This window comes from Dermochelys coriacea, chromosome 2 (genome assembly GCF_009764565.3).
Source record: "Dermochelys coriacea isolate rDerCor1 chromosome 2, rDerCor1.pri.v4, whole genome shotgun sequence".
Lineage (NCBI taxonomy): Eukaryota > Metazoa > Chordata > Testudines > Dermochelyidae > Dermochelys > Dermochelys coriacea.
This window is the reverse complement of record NC_050069.1, coordinates 217,513,741-217,531,166: the sequence shown is the minus strand read 5'-3', so window position 1 is coordinate 217,531,166 and position 17,426 is coordinate 217,513,741.

Here is a 17,426-nt window from a genome sequence, read left to right as displayed (position 1 = left end):
TCCGTCTTCAGTTATCTATGCATTTTACCCTTTACGAACAATCAGTCTGATTCTGCACTTATTGAAGTAAATTGGAATTTTTCCCATTAGCTTCAAAGGAAGAAGTATCAGGCCCAAGATCTTCCAAGGCCTGCAAAACTCTTCTAATGCTAAGGCAGGTGGTGCGTTGAGATCACTTTTTATCATGCATAACGCATGCATCCCAGTGTTATCTTGTCCTGCCATCCTCCTCTCTTCCCTTTTGTCTGTTTCTTTCACTTGTTTTATTTTAATTCCAGACTGTGAGTTCTCTGACACAAGGAATGTCTTTTTATGTGTTTGTACAGCACCTAGCACAATAAAGCTCTGATCCTTGATTGGGGCCTCTAGGCACCACTGTAATAACTAATGTACACAATGATAATAATGATGCCAAATTTATTTTGTCTGAAGTCCTAGAAACTGTGACAAATGTCAAGGGCATATCCAAGCAGCATGTGCCTCCATGAATGAAATTCCTCACAAAGCAGCTTAAGCAAATTCATGAACCTCTGACAATGGTAATTGAAAAAATCTCTTTGGCTCCAGGTGACAATCAAGCGCAGCCAATCAAGATTATTTAGGCATGAGGAAAATCCAACCCTGACTGACTAAGGTGGGTATGTTTTATAGTAACTGAAGCACATTGGTAATACTATCAAGCAAGAGAGCAATTCATTTTTTCAAAATTGGATCCTAACACCCTTCTGTTCAAACAAAGAAACATGCTATAATGGCCTGAATACTGCACCCATTAAAGCCAGTGGGAATTTTGCCATTGACTACAATGGAAACTAATTGGGCCTTTTGTTGTGTAATTCTGCTTAATTTTACACTGGTGTTATTTTTTGGGAATAAGAATATGAGAATGGCCATACTGAGTCAGAGCACTAGTCCATCTAGCCTAGTAACCTGTCTTCCAACAGCAGCCAGTGCCAGATTATCCAGAGAGAATGAACAGAACAGGGCAATTATCAAATGATTGATGTCATCCAGTCCCAGCTTCTGGCATGAATACAACATGTATTTACATAAGCCCAAATAAAGTCTACCACTCTCTGCAAGTGCCTACAGTCTGAAAGGCAATGGAACAAATGTGCTGCACAGGGGAATACGTCTTGGAGAGCTTATACAGGTACACCAGAGCTGTGCTCCTAAATCACACAGCAGTGGAGGGGAGTATAAGTGGTTAACTCACTGCTAGGATGCCTCCTCCTGGCTGCTCTGGGGATTAGCTCCTTCCAGGTCTAACACACCCTTCTGTCCCGCATTCTTGCACCCTTGCCACCTCTCTCTCTGCAACTCAGGGTGCTCTCTCTTCATGGCTTGGCCTCTGGCCAGGTCAATGTGTGTTTTCCCCTTCCAGAGCTTATCAAAGGCTCTCTATCCAAAATGGCAGTCTTCTTTCTCACAGTGCCACTTCCCCTGTGGGTAGTAGGGGAACCCAGGCCCACCCTCTGTTCTGGGTTTCAGCTCCGGAACCCTCTAATCTGCAGCCCAAGACTTGCAGTGTCCCACCTTGCTGTCATTTTCCTGAGCCTTTTCATCTCTCAGGCTTTTGCTCCACCTCCCTTCTGGATTAACCTTTCATTCAGGGCCTAGATTCCCTGGGGTTTCTACTTTCCCTCAGGTTTCCTTCCTTCCTTCCATAATATCTAATGAATGGTCACAGGATCCCTCACTGCAGCCCCCTTCTGCTGCAAGCTTCCTGGCTTTATACTAGCCCTGCCTGTTCGTTCTCATAGGCTCCATCATCAATCAACCTTTCAGTCCCTGGCTCTTTCCCAGCCTTTCAGATTAATTAACGTAATTTAGCCTGCTTTGCCTTATGTAGGGTGGACACCCCATCACAAGGAGCTTTGGTTAAGAGGGTAGCAGGTGTTGGGCAGGATGCAGCAAGTTGATCTGCAACTATGTGAATCCACCACATTCACATTTGGGGCATTACAATAGTTTTGGAGCATGGCCTAAGGGAAAGTTTCTATTTCTCCAACCCCTGTGGAAAAAGCCCTGTGCAAAATCTGATGACTCAGGTTTGTGCAGGGAGGGAGAATAGCTTTCGTCGTTTTGGTTATGTATTGTTCTTGAAACAACACGTTCATTTATATGATATAGTGTTTGCTGTGAGGTTTTTATCTTCAAGAAACTAATCCATTAATTGGCATATTCAAAAAATTACAACTCCGCTTGAGCTAGAGTACACTGATTCTACTTTTTTAACATTAATACTGAAAAAACAGTATATCTAGCAAGTCAGTAGTTCTTTTTCTTTCCCCAGTCAGTAGACTACAGCATAAGAGAGATCCTTTCATCAACCCAATTCCTAAACTTCTACTTCACTTCTTGAGTCTCAGTATTATTCTGTATACCATCAGGAAGGGTTCTACAGACCATTAGTTGTCCATGGGCCACTAGTTTGAGAACCACTGTAATAAACTATTCTTATTCCACTTCAGTGCCTCTGCAATGATTTCTACCAGATATTCAATTCCAGTTGAATACCAAGCTCAAGAAGCTGTCGCAGTACCAGTATATGACCTACAGCATTGTACATTGGAGCAGAAAGGTTTAGATTTTCAGATGACTCATGGGAATATAAACATATCTCCCAATAAAATGATATATCCATATAATGCAATCTTTATATAATCTTTTCTATTTCTACTCTCTCTTTTATTTTCAGATGAGATGAACAACTGAAGACCATATTCAAGGTGAGCACTTCTGATTGATTTACACAAAGTTGTTGTTACAGCCTAACAACTTACTTTAACAGTTGACACTGCATATAGAGCAGGTGTCTTTGTTCAGCTGTTGTCCATAATGATGCCTATATCATTTTCCCAAAGAGGTCACAACTAATTCAGAAGTCTTCTAAGTGTACAAGACTAAAGGCACACAACTCCTGCCTCTGGAGATTGGGGACAAGTGGGTCAAAGAGATCCATGGGCACTACCCTATACTCACTCTGGAGGGTCCCAAGCCTCTCCCCCTTAAGGGGGCATATTCTTCAAGAAGCAGAGTCTCAGGTTTCAGTGAAATATATCCACCACATCATGGATTAAACCAGATTCAGTGTCTTACTCAGTGAATCTCTAAACACTGCAAGTCTCCTTGGCTCTCTCCAGCTAACTTCCTCCTTTCTTTGCACTTCCTGCTAGATACATGCAGTGGCCACAAGATGGTACTATGACACAACTATGGAAGGGAGCAATCTGGATTTAAGTTTTTTAATGCATCACAGGACTTTACATCTCAGAATTTTGTTAGCAAATTTCCAGATTAGTCTTTAGTAGGGGATTTTACTGACAGCAAGTTGGAAGGCTAAATAAACTATATCCACATTTACCTCTTTATTAAATGTTTAATTGATTTTTATAATTCTCTATAAGTAAAAGCATATGATTTACATTTTCAAGAGTCATGCTGGTTTATTCTCTGTCCTATTTTACCTACTTTCACAGTACCAGGATGTTGGCAGTTGTGCCTATGGTCAGAGCGGGAGTCAGATCTAGTGATTACAATAGGAGTCGGTAACAAGGAATCAAAAACAGAGTCAGAAGCCAGATCCAAGGAAGTAGGAAGTCTTGAATCTGAGCCAAGGGTCAGATCCAGGTTATCTGAAGTGAGACAAGGCAGGAGCAGAGCTGGGGCCTAGCAGGCACAGGAGATATCACAGCCATGGTGAATGCTTTAAGCAGCCACTAAACTTCTTTTTGTTTATGGTGAAGCAGACTCACCTATTGAGTTTATAACCACCATCTACTATGTTCCTCAAACATTCATGCCACTATACTCTCTTACCCTGCTCTATGTCCTTGAAAAAACATAGTAGAGCTTAGCCACGGAACTACTGCTGCTGCTGGGCTTAAGAGCCAACCTTCTGACTCTTCCAACTAATCAGGCAATATGACCAATCAAGCAGCCTACAACAGGCCATCTGCACATGATAGGCTGCCTGGGGACTGGCTTTGCAGAAGGCCTGGATTCTTGACACCTACACTAAATCTTTACTGGTTTTTCAACTAGTTTTCCCAGTACTAAAATACAATTTTCAGAGTCACATTTTTTTAAAGTTGGGAACAATGTTTTGCTCATTCCAGTTCTCTGGTACAATGGCTAATTTTAATAAGTACAAATTTGAGAACTTGATCTCAGATCATCAATTTGTATATTCCTTTAGCTGTTTCCTATGGGCCCCATTCAGCAAAGCAATGTTGCATGCTTAAGCATCCACTTATACATGCTTACGTTTATGCATGTACTTCAGTTCTTTGCTAAACTAGGACTGAGTAAGAATTATTTGCTTAGAAACTGCTAATTTATACCTCCTGGAAAGAGAATGGGGGGTTGGAATCTTTAAAAAGTTTGTTGTAACTTTTACCATTCTTTTTATATTTCTAAATTACTTTGACACTTTTTAAATTTCTTTGTATGAAATTAGCAATGATTTAAAAGATGTGGATAATGATATGTGGTATCATATCTACAGTATGTTAGGAATTGCTTGTATAGACTGGATAATTATATGATTATTCCAAGATAATTTCATTTAGAGGAATTAAATATTTTGAGTCTCATAATTCGCTCAAGGAGTAGCTGTCTCATAATAAGCAATAAAGTACAACAGAGAGGTTATTTAACAAAGTTAACAGATTAAAATGCATAATAAGCATTGTCAGCTGGGTTTGTAATTAAAATGGTCAGGACTATACTATACAAGAAAAGTTTTTGTCTCCTTGTTGAGGAGATAATATTAGCTCAGCAGTGTCACTCTGTATACACTACAGAATGTCATACAAATGTGAAATACTGTCTGAGTTATATATGGTGAAGTTAGTTTTTTGCAAGGACTAGCACCTCTTAAGTCCATACCTCAACCTGCTGAGGTCCAGTGTGGGACATGCTATATGTAACAAAGTGAGGAACACAAAAAATTACTCACACAGAAGAGATTTTAAATGTTATGGGCTGCCTTTCTTAAGTGAAAATTACCCTATTACCTCAGTTTTAGAATTATTTATTACTGATGTTCAAAAGATGCACTGTAAAGAGACCATAGCTTAAAATGAAACCTCAGCTTGATAAAAATTTTTAAGAGGTTTAGAATAACTCTGGCATGCAATCAAGCTTCAAAGTGGTATAAATTCCAGGCCAGTAACTGAAAGGATTTCAGCATCGTAAAATTGAGGGGCATTATGTTCCCAGCAGAAACATGTCTAGCTCAACACAGCAATTCAGAAAAAATATAAATGTCGCTGTGATGGGGTGGACTAGGCCCTGATGCCCCCTATTGGAGGCCTTGTGGCCCTGCCACACCCCACTGCAGAAAAGGGCAGTAGAGAGGTCCTCCAAGCTGCCCAGAGATCATCGGGGAAGCAACCAATCAGGGCCCAACAGGCTAGTATAAGAAGAGCTGCAAGGCTAGACTGAGATCAGTTCCTTGCTAGAGTTGAAGGAGAGTGGATGGTTCTCTGGGCTGGCTGCTGGGACTTCATCAGGACAAGGCCGTGAGGTAAGCGTGAAGAATGTGCTGGAGCAAAGCATATCCACTATTTCCCTGCACATTGCTCAGAGTCACAGCCCTTCATAGCATGATGCAATTATTGACCCTGAATTGCATAACCGTACCCCCAAGGTGGACTTCCCAACTCCAAACTGATTCGCAACTGACCACTAGTAGTCTGGAAATGCCAGTTTCCACGCAGCAATTGCCACGTGCTTCTCCACTGAGAGGGAAACTCTCATTTTGGTGTCCTTGCACCACAGGGCAGGGGTGACCTCTGTACACAGTTCTATGAAGGTGGTTTTGCGCATCCAAAAGTTCTGTAGCCACTGTTCATCATCCCATACCTGCATATTGATGCAATCCCACCACTCAGTGCTTGTTTTCCAAGCCCAACAGTGACAGTCTACCATGTGCAGCTGCTCTGTGAATGCCAAAAGCAATCTGGTTTCTTTCCATGGCCCACAGCAGGACAGGCACTACAGATTCATTTTCAGATTCAAAGCACATGAAATACTGCATGATCACTGCATTGTGTTCATAACGCTTATCACAAAACTGGAGAGCAGTGCAGGATCCATGCTTTCAGACAGAGATGGTGGGCACACAGTTTACAGGGGCTGTTGGAAAAATGGCACGAAATGTAGTTGGAAGCCCATGGAACGATAGGACGGAGAACTGCATCATGGAATAGTGAGTCTGCACCCAGCAGGCACTGTGATCCATTCCCAGAACTCTCAGTGGCCGAAGGTGGCGAGTTGCACAGTAAGATAGCTATCCATGGTGCACTGCTCTCTTGATGCTACAGCACCAACTGTAGACATGCTCTGCTGACACCAGCAGCGTTGTGTGAACATGCACAAGCAATGTAATTATAGTGGTTTATGATAGTGTAACTTGAGTCGATTTAACTCTGTAATGTAGATTATGGCTTTAGGGCCCAATCCTGCTACCGCTAGGCATGACTTACTATTGCCTTGAACACTGTTTAGTCATTTATACCTGTGCAAAGTGAGAGTAAAATACTACACAATCAGAATTATCCACTCCCTTATACTGGGGGAGCATTTTACACCTATTTTGTAGAGAGGGAAGGCCCCCTATCCTGTGATTGACTACACACAAGCAGGTCATTCTGACCAGGTGGAGTCAGTGGTAAGATCCGGACGTAAATAACTACATAACATGTAAAGCACTGCAGAATCAAACTCAGATATGAGTGAATGGGAGTTTTGCCACTTTTAGTGGAAGCAAGATTAGGGCCTTAACACTTTAATAACATGAAGACTCAATTACAACACATGGTGGATTTCAATTTCTGCTGCTACTACAATATATTTTTACCACAATTACATTTTATTTTACACATTGTATTTTGCCATTTCAATTTCTAAAATATAAAGTGTAGGCTTTGAAAGGAAAAAAATGAATTATAATTGCCAAAAATTTGTCAAAACTGCCTTTTCTTTTAAATTCCCTGGTTTGACCGCTGGGAAGTGCTCTGGGAACCAAAAGATTTTGAGCATGACACCCTTTCTCTTTCATCAAAACACAGCAGGTCAGTGACTCAAGGCCCTGATTCTTTCCCTATACCTATGTAAGACCTAATTGAGTTAAGCACTTAAGCATATGCTCAATTTTGACTTCACTGGTTCTAAAGTATGTGTTAAGTTAAGCACATGCTTAGCAGCATTTCTCAGTAGGGATGGTTTCCTGAATCAGGGCCTAAATTGTGAGTCAATGAGCCTGATTCTCATTTACAGTAAAGCCCTTTTTGTACTGTTCCAAAATATGCCTTAATGTGGGCATAGACAGGCCACTTTACAAGAGTGGTATAAAAGGGTCTTAGTGTAAATGAGAATCAAGCCTATTGGACTTACATGGCTGTAAATATAGTGGACATGTGAAAGGAATCAAGCCCTAGGTCTCTCAACTCCTATTATTAATTGTTTGTATTACCACAGTGCCTAGGAGCCCCCAATATGGACCAGGACTCCATTGTGCTAGGTGCTATACAAACAGAACAAAAGGATATAGTCCAGTAATGTACATAGATTTATTAATATAGCATTTAATAAACAAAAGTCTTTCACTTAGCTTATTGTGCTCAGAATAAGTTTAAATGTTAATAAATCTTAAACAGAATGTAGTATATCCTTGCAGTGTGAACAGCAGCTCCTACTGAAACAATAAAGATGCCAGGGAGCAGGCTAGAAGCATCAATTCCAGAATATTGTTTGAAACATGCATGTATAATCTAGCTTTTCTAATCTCTCTTTTCCAAAATGCCACCTGGACTATTTGGCCCCCTGTGACACGAAGGCCCCTTGATGCCATTTGGTAAAGGGTTCACTGTTCTTTACAAGCAGCTTCTGTCTCAGACCTGACAAACTCACAACACCTAATACACCCCTTTCTTGGTATTTATATAGGTTGTATGAGGGGTCTCTGCTGAAAGCTTGTAACATATTGATACTTGTAATCATTGTGATGTGTGTATGGGTGATATTTAAGGAATAATGTAACTAAACTGGAAATTATGTCCCTATGGTCTTGGAGTGAAAGTGAGTCACCAGGGAATAATATATGTCTTGGTGATGGCCTTTTCAAGTGGGAGGGAATTATCATCCCTCCTTGGCTAGCTGATTATGTAATATATTGGTTGTCATGCTGTCTAGAGTAGCTCACAACTATGAGTGTCTATCTCAAGGCAGGTTTCAGAGTAGCAGCCGTGTTAGTCTGTATTCGCAAAAAGAAAAGGAGTACTTGTGGCACCTTAGAGACTAACAAATTTATTAGAGCATAAGCTTTCGTGAGCTACAGCTCACTTCATCGGATGCATTTGGTGGAAAAAATTTTTTTCTTTTTTTCCACCAAATGCATCCGATGAAGTGAGCTGTAGCTCACGAAAGCTTATGCTCTAATAAATTTGTTAGTCTCTAAGGTGCCACAAGTACTCCTTTTCTTTTATCTCAAGGCAGATACCCCAAACTGGTGGTGTGTTCTATAATTAGATTTCACCAAGCCAGTGACAAATGTGAATTCCTGGATCACTATACCAATCTCACCATGGAGTCACAGACAGTCCCCTTAGACTCTCCAGTCTATCTTGCCACCCACAAAAACTGGACTTTGTGATAAAAGGACACAAACCAAAAATCATATCATATTTAGGTTTCTCCCAGCCTCAAGAGACCAGTTACTTACCCCAGATCAATTGGTACTTTAGATCTTACACCAAAGATAACACTGGTAGCCAATTCTATAGTAAAATAACTAAAGGTTTATTAGCTAAGAAAAGGAAATGTGTTCTTGAGATGTTAAAGCAGGTAAAATACATGCAGTTTGTAATTCCAAATGGTGGCAGTGATGTAATAAACTGCCAGTTTCCCAAAAAGTCTTTTCAAGGCTCCCAGATGGAGATTCCCAGAGTCAATCTTCTTGTTCAGTTATTCTACCCTGTTAGAATCCAAACAGTCCAGAGATGGACAGCTTTCTTAGAATCCATACTTATAGCTTCTTCTCACAGAAAACAATCTGACAATGTCATTACCTACATGGGCTTTTCCTTTGACAACAAAGTGAGGAATGCATTTGGAGTCTTTGACCTCCCGTCATACAAAATGACCACTTACTTTGAAATTAGCTCTTTCCTGTTAGAGTTCTTCATCTGCATTCCACAAGGCTTCATTCTCATTTGCTGGATTATTTAGTTACAGGGTTATACACAATGTAAATGTTTGCTACTACATTATAACAAGATACAGATAAGTGAACACAATGCAAGTAACATCCCATTAGTTTTCATGAAGTTTAAACACCAAATACACACTTATACATTTAACAAATCACTGTGATCTATACTAATACAAATGTGAATTGGCCTGGGGCTTCAGTATGAGCTGGCACCTGGTTTGCCAGCATCACATTGGCCAACTGTTCACCTTTGCACCAACCAGGAAAAGTCTATGGAAAACCATCAAAGATACATAACAACCAATGAAACCCACTTGGAAGTGAAAAGGAATGATGTGTCAGCAAGGGGATTGTCCTTTCTGTGAATAAAGTTTTAAAAAAACTGATTCAGTATATCATAGGGTGGAGAAAAACACACTGTATCCATTTACTGAAGAGGTACCTTGATGACAGGGTGCTTCATGAAAGATTGGGTCCAATTCCTTTGGGCGAGTGAACACTGCAAAAGACTGAACTTTGGGGTGAGAATCTACTTTATTAGCTAGGAAAGGTGACTTGATAACTTAGTTTGCATTTTATTATTTTGTAGGTAACCATTTGTTTCTATTACTCACACTTGTTTTGATTTCCATCTCTATTGTTAAAATTTCCTGTTTCACTATAATTGAACTCGAGGACTAGGTGTGGCACAGGTGCAATGATCTAAGGTAAAACTGGTAAAATGGAGTACACCGGTCCTTTGGGAACAGAGTATCTGGGATTTCTGTGAGTATCCAGAGATCACGGGCTGGACACCACATGGGGACATTTTGAAGGGAGTTGGGGTTTAGGGGGCATCTACTGTCAACCTGCAGGGCTGGTGTAGCCCAAAGGAGAAGGATTGAGTGGCTGACAGGCAGGTCATGTCAGGAAGCTAACACCCAGAAGGCACAGGCAGGAGTCCTGTGCTGAAGACAGATGGCACCAAGGTGACTCTTGCCTTGGGTGCCTGGAGAAGCGTCTTACTCCTTCTCGGGCAGGGGCAGGGCCCTGTGCAGAGGTGACCCATAATTGCTGATAGTGGGGGGCACAATTGAAAGGTTCTGGTGGTATGCAGCGAGGTTCAGGGCAGGTACTCAAGAGACACAAAAAGAAAAGGAGTACTTGTGGCACCTTAGAGACTAACAAATTTATTAGAGCATAAGCTTTCGTGAGCTACAGCTCACTTCATCGGATGCATTTGGTGGAAAAAAAAAAAAATTTTTTTTTTTTTTCCACCAAATGCATCCGATGAAGTGAGCTGTAGCTCACGAAAGCTTATGCTCTAATAAATTTGTTAGTCTCTAAGGTGCCACAAGTACTCCTTTTCTTTTTGAGAATACAGACTAACACGGCTGCTACTCTGAATCAAGAGACACAGGAGTTTTGATTTCTAGACATTTTTATGATACTATAATAGCAGATGGAGACTCTAAAAAGAGAGCTACACATGAGAAAACTGGTCATATGATTCATACATGCATTAAAAATCTTAACAAGGAAGTTGCCTTAATATATGGTTAAGCGTTCAGGCCAATTCATATGTGGGTGGCTCTGACACTTGAGATTCTTTAAAAAAACACCTGAAGATAAAATGTCAGAATTAATCTTGTGAATAAATATAATCTCAACACAACTACGTGCAGCTTTATTAATACAACCAGACCAAGTGAGGTTTTAATTGAAAATCATCTGTATTTTAATAAAAACGTTGTTTGGGGTGAAGTAATGGTCTTTGCAGAATTACATTTCTTTCCCGTACTTTAAAAAAACCAATACATGTTTTGTGGAGAGGTTGGCATGAGTACCTGTTTGGCTTTAATTAACCAAAGCTCTCTGGTATAAATTATTAGATAAATGACGTCAGTAACAACAATGCAGTTTTTGTGGCACCTTAGAGACTAACATTTATTAGAGCATAAGTTTTCGAGAGCTACAGCTCACTTGTTACCCATGCATCGCTGTCAAGTATAATTTAAACATTCTTGAAATAGTTTTAATATTAATAATGGAGTTTATTGACATTGCAATCTTTTACCAAAAAAAACCAAAACACCACAACCACTGCGCCACAGTATTGTTGAGATGACTAGCTGGTGTTCTTAATCAGAAAGAAAACAGGGCAACTTTATGCCACCTTGTAGCTTCCAATATGGAATGTTTTAACCAAAATATGCCCTAAACCTATGATCTTTATTTCTGAGAGTTGTGTATCCAAGAAATGACTGAAATTTAAACCATCAACAATTTTTTTTTTAATTATTGTTGTTACCAAACAGGACCCAAATCTGGGTATTTTTCACAGCAGGTATTATTCTCTTGATTTTCTATCCATGCATTACTATACCTTTTTGTGACAACTAACTGTTAAGCAATAATAAATGTAAACGTTTTAAAAAACGATGACTTTACCTTGTCAAAAGAATTGTAGGTTTTGGTCCTTTATGCTTGTGAACCTCATAATAATGTCCAATATGTTAACAGCTTGTCCTCAATCTGTAGTATTGCCAGGTTAGAATCATGAGCATCTGTCACTGTATTCCTCAAGTACGTTTTAAGTTGCCACAAGGAAAAAAAGCTTCTCTCAGCCAATGCTTTAGTCACTGGGATAAATAAAGCACAGAGTTTTGACAGATGTGGAAGGATATCACGTAGTTCCATTTCAAGAAAGAATTGCCATCTTTTTTTCAAGCTGGGTGGGCTCCTCTTCCTCATTACACTCATCAGCATTGCTAATTTTGAACGTGTGGGGAAAAATTGTGATTTCAGAGTTCAGATTATCTTGATACTGTAAGTGGTGGAAATAGCACCTACACTTTCATCTGATGGGCTTTCAGATAAGAATGTCTGCAAGGGACTTGAAAATGACAGGTCATTCTTGGAAAAGCAGTCTTCTTAATAAGGGATCCAGAGTTCTGTACAATATTTCACTCCTTTAATAGTCCTCAGGCTTCTCAAAAGGACTTTTCCTCTCTTCCCAGTTTTGTGGAAATAACCCCATTGTGAGGCACACTAGGGCCATGATAACTGCTTTCCTGCCAGAGTTCATTAACATGATTAAAGTTTGGGATGCAAAACCATCACCAAGTGGTTGTTTCCATTAGCACTTTCCACATAAAAAACATGCAGTACAGATAAGTGAAGTCTTGTACATTTCTGAGAAGTAGATAAACTTCAGCTGTCAAACTCCCACCTGAGATTTCATTCAGAGCTTCAACCATTTCATCAAAAATTTCCAAAACAGCTGATGATAGTCTCAACATGACAGTTGCAACGAGTGTCACTGAGTGATTTAAGAGCAGATGGGGGCCCCCCCCCCCCCGAAAAAATATTTTCTGACATTTTTTCAAAGACAGCATGTCCCTTTGAGTTTACTTCAACGAAAGTTTGTAGAGCGTGGAGAATTCCAAAAGCGTTTTGGACAACTGGAATGCAGGAAACCATGTCCACTACATACAGATTAAATATATGAGCAGAGCAGTGAACATAGTAAGCCAGAGGCCACACCTTTATAGGATCTTCCCATGCTGGTGGCTCCACTTTAGCATTGACCTCTTAGAGCTGAAATATCAAGTCCCAAGGCTGATAGTGTACTTTTGATCAGGGTGGCTAGTGAAGCACCATCCGCTTGCAGTATCTCATAGAAGCAATAAACCGCTCTTTTATTTCAAATGACTGGTTTACGTAACCCACTAGGAGAGCAACTTGTTCATGTTTTTGACAGATCCAGTTTCATCTGCAATGATGGAAAACCTCCAGCTTCTTTGACTTCAGTTATGATTGAATCTAGCACTTGAAGCCATAATCTCAATTATTTCATTTGACACGAACTGTGTAGGTAGGTAGGTGAAATACTTCTGTTGGTTAGCCATCATTTTGTTGAATCAGTTACTATGCAGATTAATCAATTCTTGCAAATTGCCTTGATTTGTGGAATCCAGTTCCTCATCATGTCCCCTCAAAGGTATACCCTGGCGAGCACAAAATAAAGTACTATTACAGTTTCTAAATATGCTTGGTTGTCCTCCACTGCTTTTTTTCCTTTGGACTGCCAAGCTGGAATCCATGTTTTCCAGGATTGCAGCCTATCCTTCCATTTAGCAACAGCTTCTAGATAAGATTCACACTTTGAATGTTCAAAAAATCTTTCATTTGCTTTCTTCCATATTTTAAAACCAGTAATTTGAAATGCCAGTTCACTGTTTGCCCATTGCCAAATGCTCGACAATAAAAACAGAAAGCATTGTCGTCACAGACACTGTATTCAAGCCATTTATACTCATTATACCACTCTTGCCTGAATCTTCTGGTTTTATTCCAACTGGCATTGGCCGTAAAATCAATTATTGGCTGATTATGGGCCTTCTTCAAATATATTCTAAAGCTGCATCCGGTCCAAAGCAAGGGTCTCTTTTTTTATTGAAAGCTGCACTAGCCTCTGTAAGAGCATTTGAATTGGAATCCAAAGTATCAGTGTAACTCTCATTGCTGTTGTTAACATAATTCTGAACTCCAGAAGAGTCAGGTTCAGTTCCTGATGTACTTGGTGGTGGTGATTTAGCTTTCTTTGTGAAGAAAAGGTCCAAACTTAATTGTCTTTTCGCCATTCTACAAAGCTAACAAAAGGTACATTATTAAATTAACTCAATTTAAATGTAGACGGACCTCTAACCACTTTTCAGAAAAATATGTCAAAAGCATAATAAAATTCCAAGGTCTAATGAATTACATCTGTGAATGCCACGCTGATTGAAAAAGTGAAAGTCGTGATAATAATTAAGGTGAAGGGTCAAAGACACCTGGTAGTTATGTTATTAAGGTGTGAAAGTTTTGAAATGCATTTCTCACTCCCCCCGACACCTGCTTGAAGCCAGCATCACTTTGCCCCCGCTCAGGTCTGGCCTAAGGGAAAATGGAACCCTGAGTGAACTTGCATTTTGGCGCCCTTCTTGGAGATTAAGTATGTAGTAGAGACATAGAACATGGATACCCCATTTCCACCTGTGTCTCTGTCGATCCAGCCACCAGGACCATCTACACCCTCCGGACATTCAACTATGAGATCCTCAAGTAGCTGGACCTGAGGATCCAGGCAAGTGATACGGGCTCTCCTCAACTCTCCAGCAGTGCCCTTATCAAGGTCACAATGGTGGACCAGAATGACAACACCCCAATAATCACCTATCCAATGCTCACCAACAGGTACATGGAGATCAGCATCTCCAGCAGGGCATCCCCAATTCGCTGCTGGCTCAGATAAAAGCCAGAGCTACAGACAATGGGGATCAATGGAGAGCTCACCTTCTCCTTCATAGAGAAGCCACGGTTGCAATCAGAGCTCTTAGCCAACAAGAAGACAGATGAGATCGTGATCAGGGGGTACCTGTCCAAAGACCTGGGGCAGGTGTTCAAAGTCATTATCACCATAACTGACAATGGCAATCCTCCTCTGCCCCCCACTCCCCCACATCAATGATCAACTTCCTGGTAACTGCCATGGTACCCTCCAGCAACTCCCTTTTGACCACAGTGCCCTCCTGACCATGATGGTCATCCACCAGTAAGGCTAGCCCTACCCCCACGTTCCTCACAGCTCCTTCCCCACTTACTTCTCCCATTGCCTCCCCCACTGAGAGCCCAGTGTGGGCCAGAAAAGGCTCCAGATACCTACTGCCAAGCATTGGTAATTACAACTGTGGATGATGAAGGGATGGGACTCAGCGGGCTTCTCTGCGCCCCCTCTGGTGAATCTCTGCTGCCAGCCTGGTCTCTCTTCCCTGCTCTGGGCCTCCTACTGGGGCTCAGCAAGAGCACCAGGTGATTGTGCCTTTCCCACTTCCCCTGTGCTTCCCATACCCAGGATGTGCCTCCCATACCCAGGACTGACCTTAGGGAAAATGGTACCCTGGGTGAACTTGTGTTTTAGCATCCTGGCCCCTACTGCCTCCCCACCCACCTCCCAATCAGGCCCTCTCAGAGGTCCAGAGAGGCCTGGGCCACTTCCAGCTTTTGAGGCCCCTCGCCATAATAAAAATAAAAAGTGACAACACATGAAAATAAAATAAGGCACCAAAAGAAGAGAGACATCATTTGAATTTTTTTTATTTAGCAAATGCTTTTCTATCCTTTTTCTGTGCAAATGCACTAAATTATTGAGGAAAAATCTAGCTTTCGTGCAATGTCAAAGTTGATATTAAGCATGGTAAGCCTATTCAAACACTTTTGTCCCATAGTTGAACAGTGATAGTGCTTTATCTGCTTCAATGCGTTGGAGTGTTCACCTGAAGTCACCGATGTAGGCAAACGGACAAAAATAAGCAATGCAATTGTGATATTAGGAACACCCCAGAGAGTCCAAGTGCCTGTATTACTTGGAGCAATTCCTTTGGCTTGCAATCTAATTTAAAGTTCATAGAATATATTTGTTTGAGGAAGATGACCTCGTCACTGAGATCTTTTGAGATTTCTTTGTTGTACTGTTGCTGAAATTGTTCAGCTTCAGAAAGTAGATCTTCATTACTCAGGTCTGTTGAACTGCCAAAGAAACCCCAAAAGGGTATAAATTTGTCAGTGACTCAAATCAACGTGTAAGACCTAATTGAACAGAGTCAATGATGACAAGGAAGACATTGACCCTATAATGCTGCTCGGCATCAGATTCAGTAGGTAAGTTGCGAAAGGTGGGCAACTCAGATGAAATGCCAACGTTCTGTGCTACTAATTTGGACTCAGTCAGAATCGCATTCCATTGTTCACGAATCTACTGAATGCCATTGATAAGACTTTCAATATTATCCCTCTCAACATCAAGTGTAGCTCTGTGTGCTTCAATTACCAAATTAGTTTGGTGGATCTTTGTAAGTAACTTTCATCCACAAAGATGACATCAGAATGCATTCAAATTTGGACATTGTGCTTCTGAATGGACAGAAATTCAGTTCGAGCCTGTGCAGTGAGATTGAGAGATTCAAGCTCATTTAAAGCCTTTCACACCGAATTCAAATGCTGCGCAATGGTTGAACACCATCAATCCATACAGACCATCTAGTTTTGGACATCCCATGCAGTGAAACAGGAAGATATTGCTTCAGAATTTCCCACCTTTATGAACTGCTACTGAAGAGATTGTACATTTGCTGAACAGTTCCAAAGTAAGTCACTGCCTCCTTGCTTGATTCAGCACAGTCAATACCTACAAGGTTTAGTGTGTGGTTTCCACAGCTGGAGAAAATACAGTTTCAATTATGCTCAAGCAGAACTTTTTGTACACTTTTGTACTTCCCATCCATATTAGATCCACTGTCATAGGCTTGACCAATGCAGACTAGAAAATCTAACTTAAATCCTTCTAGAATTTGCTAGTACTCGAGCAGCAATTTCTTTTCCAGTTTTTCTCGTGAAATTATCAAAGAAAATAAACCTTTCTTCAATTGAAAATTTTGAGCTGTCTACAATCTTAACATAGTGAATAACCATAGTAGTCTGTTCCTTGTGAAAACAATCTGGAGTGGCATCAACCATGATTGAAAAATACTTGGCATTTCAAATCTCATCAAGATTGTTTTGTATGAATGATCCACATAGCTCAATAAACTCATTTTGTATGCATGTGGAAAGTAGATAATGGACTTGCATGTGCTTTTGACTCTTGCGATTCTCCAACACGTTTAACATGCTCTTATAAAAGTGGGTCATATTTGCTGAGGAGCTCAACTATGCCTAGAAAGTTTCCATTTGCACAATCACCAATACGTTGACTGGAACCAAAGAAAGCCAATCCCCACTCGGAAAGAAAAAGGATGAAATTCAGAATGCGCTCAAACTTTTTTCAGTTTTTAGTTTCTGTGGAGTTCAGTCAAGAGTAAATTCTCAACTGAACTTTCAGCTGATGCTGCCCTACTGGCTGATTTCCATGCAACATAATTTTCTTTGTGTGACACTGAAATCTCATGTGATGGTATTTGGTCTTCCAACTTCCTCCAACCTCTGTTGATGCTCCATCCTGATTGATCAGAGAGAACTGATACATTTGCAGCACTTTTGTTCAAAATGAAGCAGGGTATACAGTACAGAGATTCCAGAGCGGTAGCCATGTTAGTCTGCATCAGCAAAAACAACGAGGAGTCCTTGTGGCATCTTAGAGACTAACAAATTTATTTGGACATAAACTTTTGTAGATTAAAACCCA